The 6,410-nt window shown below is 36.7% G+C and overlaps 1 long non-coding RNA gene across 1 annotated transcript; it reads left to right on the top strand.

Annotated features, from left to right (window-relative positions):
* Positions 1–2,731: 2,731 nt before the first annotated feature.
* LOC121391814 lies at positions 2,732–6,105 on the top strand. The gene is made up of 3 exons (XR_005960389.1): positions 2,732–2,778; positions 4,447–4,554; positions 5,917–6,105. It is a non-coding gene; the product is annotated as an uncharacterized LOC121391814 (long non-coding RNA).
* Positions 6,106–6,410: the final 305 nt, after the last annotated feature.

Raw genomic sequence — 6,410 nt, 5'->3', positions numbered from 1 at the left:
CAAAAAGTAGTGAATTGGCTAGACATCTTTGTTGGGTTTGGGTCAGCCTATAAACGCTAACGCGCTGTTCATAATTAAATCAAAACATGCGACTGTAGAACTTCGGATACATTTAATCAATGATTATAAAGGAAAATTAATGAACAAGAATAAATAAATAAATAGAGTTACAAATTATACTCAGCGTCGCCATTGAAGGGTACACTAATTATGAAAGAAGGAATGTATGGCATTCGTGGATTAGGCCCGGTGTGAGGTTTCCTAAGTAGCATTTGGATTTCAATGGTACTTGCGGTTAGAGGCCACAACAACATGGTAAAAGGTATGCAAACACACGTACCTACTATCACCCCACAAATGGATGACAGTGAATATAATATTGATGAAGAAAATGACAATTTTCTTTTTCCTTCAAATTTAATTTGTACTCTTTGACCGTTAATGACCTCTGGTGACCCCCACATACGTTTCAAAGCTGGCATCCACTGCAATATGATGTAGCACATAATCCTACGTGGAATAACCATAGTGGCTGCTTTGCCTTTCTTGGCTAGAACGATATCTTATTTGAAACCCATTTTTATAATCGAAAAATCAATCGAACTGAGAAAAGTGACGTTAAAGTTGACATTGTGATTGAATACTGTGCAAATAGACATTTTAAAGCAACACATGTGCTTATAAGTAATCCTACATAAAAAGTAGGACAATGAAGATAATGCTAATGACAAAATATTAGAATTTAATGTTTTCTTTCATGTGTACCCCCTTGACCTTTAGTGACCTTTAGTGACCCACATACACTTTTCAAAGCTGACCTCCACTGGAATATGATGCAGCACATCATCCTGCATGGAATAACCATGGTGGTTTCTTTTATACTCTCTCTCTCTCTCTCTCTCTCTCTCTCTCTCTCTCTCTCTCTCTCTCTCTCTCTCTCTCTCTCTCTGGGGACTCTCCAACACACACACACACACACACACACACATATATATATATATATATATATATATATATATATATATATATATATATATATATATACAGACAGACACGCAGTTTCATGCAACACATCACCCTACATGGAATGACCATGGTGGTCGTTTTGACTCTACCGGGTAGAACAAAATTATCTTTTAGACCATCTTTTGAATTCTGTCAACATGAACACAAACACCCATGTTAGTAAGGTCATGCATTGTACAAGTCTTATATGTCTGATTTAAACAAGGTTGGGGTATATGTAACTTTCAATGTATACTTTATAATGCCTCCACGTTAATATTGTTTTCCACATTAAATTGACTGGCTAAGGTAAAAGCTTTAAACGTTTTAAGATTACAACTATAAAATGTGTGTTCAGTACATATATTATGCTATGCTATGCTATGCTATGCTATGCTATGCTATGCTATGTTATGCTATGTTATGTTATGTTATGTTATACTATACTATACATTATATACAACTTAGTTAACCTTATTGCTTTCAGAATCTAAACGTCAAAAGGAAACGAGCGTGTGAGTATAACATACTTAATAATATACCTAACATTTTTATTTGTAATTGATCTGTCCTGGAACTTTGTCTGGGTAAGAAAGTGGGGTGGGTTTTTTTTTACGTATTTGGACCAGGAAAAGATTATGTTTAGCATCTTTGGAAAATAAATTAACTACAAAGTTATATGATGATAAACTTCCAACTAGGCTGTGGGCAACAAGGTTAATGTGGCCTCGGTATAAAGTGTTTTTAACAACCTGTCTCGAGTGTTAGAACATTTTAAAGTGTCTCGATGTGTCTGGACTGATACAATGACGTGGCGACAGCAGGTTTCCTCTCTCAATATCTGTGTGATCCTTAACCCAGTGTCTGACGCCATATAACCGTAAGCAAAATGTGTTGAGTGCGTCGTTAAATAAAACATTTCTTTCTTTCATATATTGAATCACCTCGTGGATCCATTCAAATGATTGGGTTTTTTTTGGTTTTCCTCGTTCTCGTCTATGCATCACCACTGGTCCTAGCTATGGGAAAGGGCATATAAAAGATCTCTTGCAGCATTAAGGAACATGTAGCGGGTGGATCCATTCAAATGATTGGGTTTTTGTTTTTCCTCGTTCTCATCTGTGCACCACAACTGGTCAAAGGCCGAGGTATGTGCTTTCCTATCTGTGGGAAAGTGCACATAAAAGATCCCTTGCTGCATTAAGGAACATGTAGCGGGTTTCCTCTGATAACTACGTGTCAGAATTACCAATTAATCAATGTGCTCTAGTGGTGTCAATAAACAAACCAAACGTTAAACTTTTATAACATGACGTTGCTTCTCCAATGTTAGCTGTGTGTATGTGAAATGTGTAGTTACTTTTTATATTTCATTAATAAACTGACATTTGTTTTGACATTGGTTTGTCATTAGATCAAGGGAAGATCTATAAAGGAAAGATGACTTGGCTTACCAAAATTATCTCACTTCTAAATAAGACACCGTATCGTCGACTCCTTTCAGTTGCTTGAAAGGTTATGACACAGTCATTATTCATAAATAATAAAAATAATAATATTGATAATAAAGAAATGATTACATTCGCGTGTGAGTCATAATGATTTTACGACACTTGTGTCAGGTAACATCACTATGACATACAAGTTCGTATAATAATCTCTGTATACTACACATGGAAATGTTATACGTTTGCTTTGACTTGTCATGGTGTTTCTCTCCATTTAGTTATCAAGACATCACAATGGACACAGTTCAATAGACTTCTGGTTCAGGTAAATGCAGATGCAGCCAACATTACCGTATATTCTGTAACAAAGACGAACCTGTCTTAAGCTGCCACACAAGGGAGTAGATAAAAGTGGCCGCTTAAGAGAGGTAGCCGCTGAGTACAGGTTGCCACATATATAGTATTTAAAACATTTGTTGTTGTTTCTTGTTTTACCGTCTGTACTGCTAATCGACGGATGTGTGCTTCACAGTTGACTATAAATCAACTTTTGACATGTCGTCGCCTTCAGAAATAATGCAAATACAATGTATTAAATTAACCATGCTCAACCAGTTTGTTTTCTTTTTCCATTTAATTATTCAATTCCTACTTCATGCGGTGTATTACCATAGTAAGTGAAACAACACATGTCAAGCGTAGCCTGCCCAGAGGCAATTAGATGCATTCCAGAGTCATACATTCTTAACTGATACACTGTGGAGATGTCGGGACTGAATGGGTACTAGTATTCCTGAAGGTGTGAAGAACGGTTAATTGCTGCACCTTATCGCTGTTGTTAAAATATAGTAAAACTTTACTGTGGCCGCTTAATACAGGTATTTTAGCGATTTAGGATCCGATTTAGGTGGCCGCTGGCCGCGTTAGACAGGTAACCGTTTATTACAGGTGCATTTACATTATAAATCGTTTGAGAGGAAAAAAGTAGCCGCTAGGACAGGTTTGACTGTATATATATATAATACTAAACCAGCTTACATTCATAAAATCAGGAACAGTTTTGTCATCTGACAAGCATACAAGGAGTCAGATACTAACACTGCTGCTCAGTTTCATAAACATGGTGTGGCAGGCAAGGCAGTATAGTATTTTATTTATTACATACCAACTTCAACAAAGCCGCAAGATAAAAGTAAACTGATGTTCAAACCTACTACATGTAGGCCTACTTGTAATTTTCCCACGAATTGGGTCAGATAGTCGTTTACGTCACACGTAAACCTACATGACGTCACAATTAACAACATGACGTCAGCAATGTACAGTTTAGATTTTGGCGCGAATCTTGCAATAATTGTCATTTGATGAGGTGTTGAAATTCACAACAAAATGATTGAATTAGCTGATTGGCATTGAATAGATGTGATGCTGACATTGTGTAGCAGGTCGACAACAGATACCATCGTATTGGCGTGATATACAATAGATCAAATATAGCAACCCATCTTACGGTAATTTCACATTTCATAATGGTACATTTTTTTAGTATACTATTTTGTACCAACACGGTTAGATACGTTAGTCATCATTGAACAAAATATTTTCAACAGCAATTTTGTATTTAAAGTATTCCTGCGTTTTAAAAAAAAGGACCCGTTGTGCAACAAATTCATTTTCTGAAGGGCGATGCAAAGTGACGTCATTCTAATTCAAAAGCTACTACGCCAGTCTACCTGCTCCAATATTAAACTAGCTAGATATTGAGTAATTGTTATGACATGGTGTGTAATAGCATAAAAAATATCCATAATATTTCCTTCGTATAAACCAACATAGCTAATCATATATAATTTGTTTTGATTTTAACACTATTTGCAATGTTTCCAAATATAATATAATTATATTAATATAAATCTACATAATTATTTTATATTAATGTTATGTTGAATACCTCTTTGCTTACGATATCTTCAAATATATTTTTCCATTTCAGACACTACAAGGATGCCAAATGAATCGACCAACACATACGACAGTTTACAATCCGATGATGCAACGCCTTATGAAAAACTGAATGCATACGGGAATCTGCCTCCGTCAGGTAATAAAAGTTATGTTTCGTACAATTCTTTACGTGGTATATGTTATTCTAACAGCTAATCATTCCATCATCATACACGTATCTATAATTGCATTCCCGTTACATTAATTACTTAACGTCATCCCATCGGTACAGCCCACTGACGTCACTTTACGTAGGTCATTTCTCTTATTGAGCGTTATGTTTTTAGAAAATAAAATAATTCAAAATAAACCATGATATGTTAGTGTTATTATTTGTAGGTATGTTCAAATTTAATCTTAATGATTGGCTTACCTTTCTTCTACTTTCTTTTGGGTATGAACAAAAATAAATCATCCGTAAACATATGTGTGAACGGTTTCGCCGATTCACACAGTTTGCGGATAATTTTTTATTTTGTTCATACGCAGATGAACGTAAAATAAATTACAGACAATCATCTTTAAGTATTTTCAAAAGGTTTCTGGTCGTTCTAATATTTGTAATATACCAAATGGATTTTGAAGCTCAAGCATTTCGGACATATGAAAACGGACATGAGTATCAGATAATTTAATGAAGCAACCCTAACCCTGTGATCGTAATACAGGTCTTGACCTTAACTTTTTTCAGTGGTAGCCCAATCTGGTAGCCTTCAGTAAAAATTGGTAGCCCCATAATTCTAATGAATTTTAGAAAGAGAAAAAAGCAAAATCATTTATTTGCATTCAAAATGTTGTTTCAGTTGGGGTTTTTTAATTGTTTAAGCATCTTGTTGATTTCGGAGTAACTGGATGTGGTAAAAATATCTAGTAGCCCGGCAGACTACTGGGTTTAGACATCTGGTAGCCCGAACAACAAATCGGTAGCCAAAACACATCGATCTACCGCTAAGGTCGAACCCTGTACTAGCTTTAAAGACACTGATATGTGGTAAGACATTAATAACAGCAGCAGACGTAAGAAAATCTATTTACTATGTTGATTGTGGTAAAAGAGGTAATAATTATCTTTTGGAATTATTCCAGATATGACGTATAATTATGGCCTGTCAGTATATGTTAAAAACAGTCCGTATTAAAATATTATGAATATTTAAAGAAACACAAATATCGTCATTAGTTTGTTTGAGTCTGGGTTGGAGTACGTTTTGATCCCTACATACATCGCTCAACGTTCCCGCACGGCTACCACAGAAACCGCCGGATCCGATATTGTATTTAGACTATGTAGATAATTCCTGGTTTGTAAAGTATACTTCAGTTTGGTGTTTGAATCATGGATAGTCTTAGTCTTAGGTTCATTCCCTTCACCTTTTTAGTTGCAACTGATTACAATTTAATAGCAGCTATGAGAGAAATGTATTTAAAACTTATACATTAACTGAATATTCGTTTTCAGGAGAAATGCTTGAGGACACGACCAAGTAAAGGAAGTATGTTCGTTTACAACACAAATAAGCGTGTAGCTGTTGCTTAGAAACAATAGCATCTGATGGCCGAGAGTTGTGAACTTTGGACGATTCTGTAAAGTATGGTGTGACCTCAACAAAACGGAACGCTTGTGGTAGTAAAGCTAATCAATGACAAACGTGTTTGTGTTGGATCTACCCCCCCCCCCCCCTCCCCCGTCCTTTACCCGTGTCTGACCCCGTCCTCTTTTCCCCAAGGCTAACCGGTCCAGCATCCTTCGGCGGGACCGACTAGGTCGATTCCGGTGAGGTGGGTCGGGGGGAAAACAGGCCTGACTGAAATCTGGGTGAGCACAACCCCGGCGGAGACCGGGGTAGGGCAACTCCCAGCGGAAACCGGGGCTGACTCAGCCTGGGCATTAACAGTCCCGGCAGAAACCAGGACTGACCAGGCCTGGACAGTCCTGGAGGGAAAAGGAGAAAC

The sequence above is a fragment of the Gigantopelta aegis genome, unplaced genomic scaffold, assembly GCF_016097555.1.
Source record: "Gigantopelta aegis isolate Gae_Host unplaced genomic scaffold, Gae_host_genome ctg2980_pilon_pilon:::debris, whole genome shotgun sequence".
NCBI lineage: Eukaryota > Metazoa > Mollusca > Gastropoda > Neomphalida > Peltospiridae > Gigantopelta > Gigantopelta aegis.
This window is presented reverse-complemented; position numbering and strand designations above follow the sequence as displayed.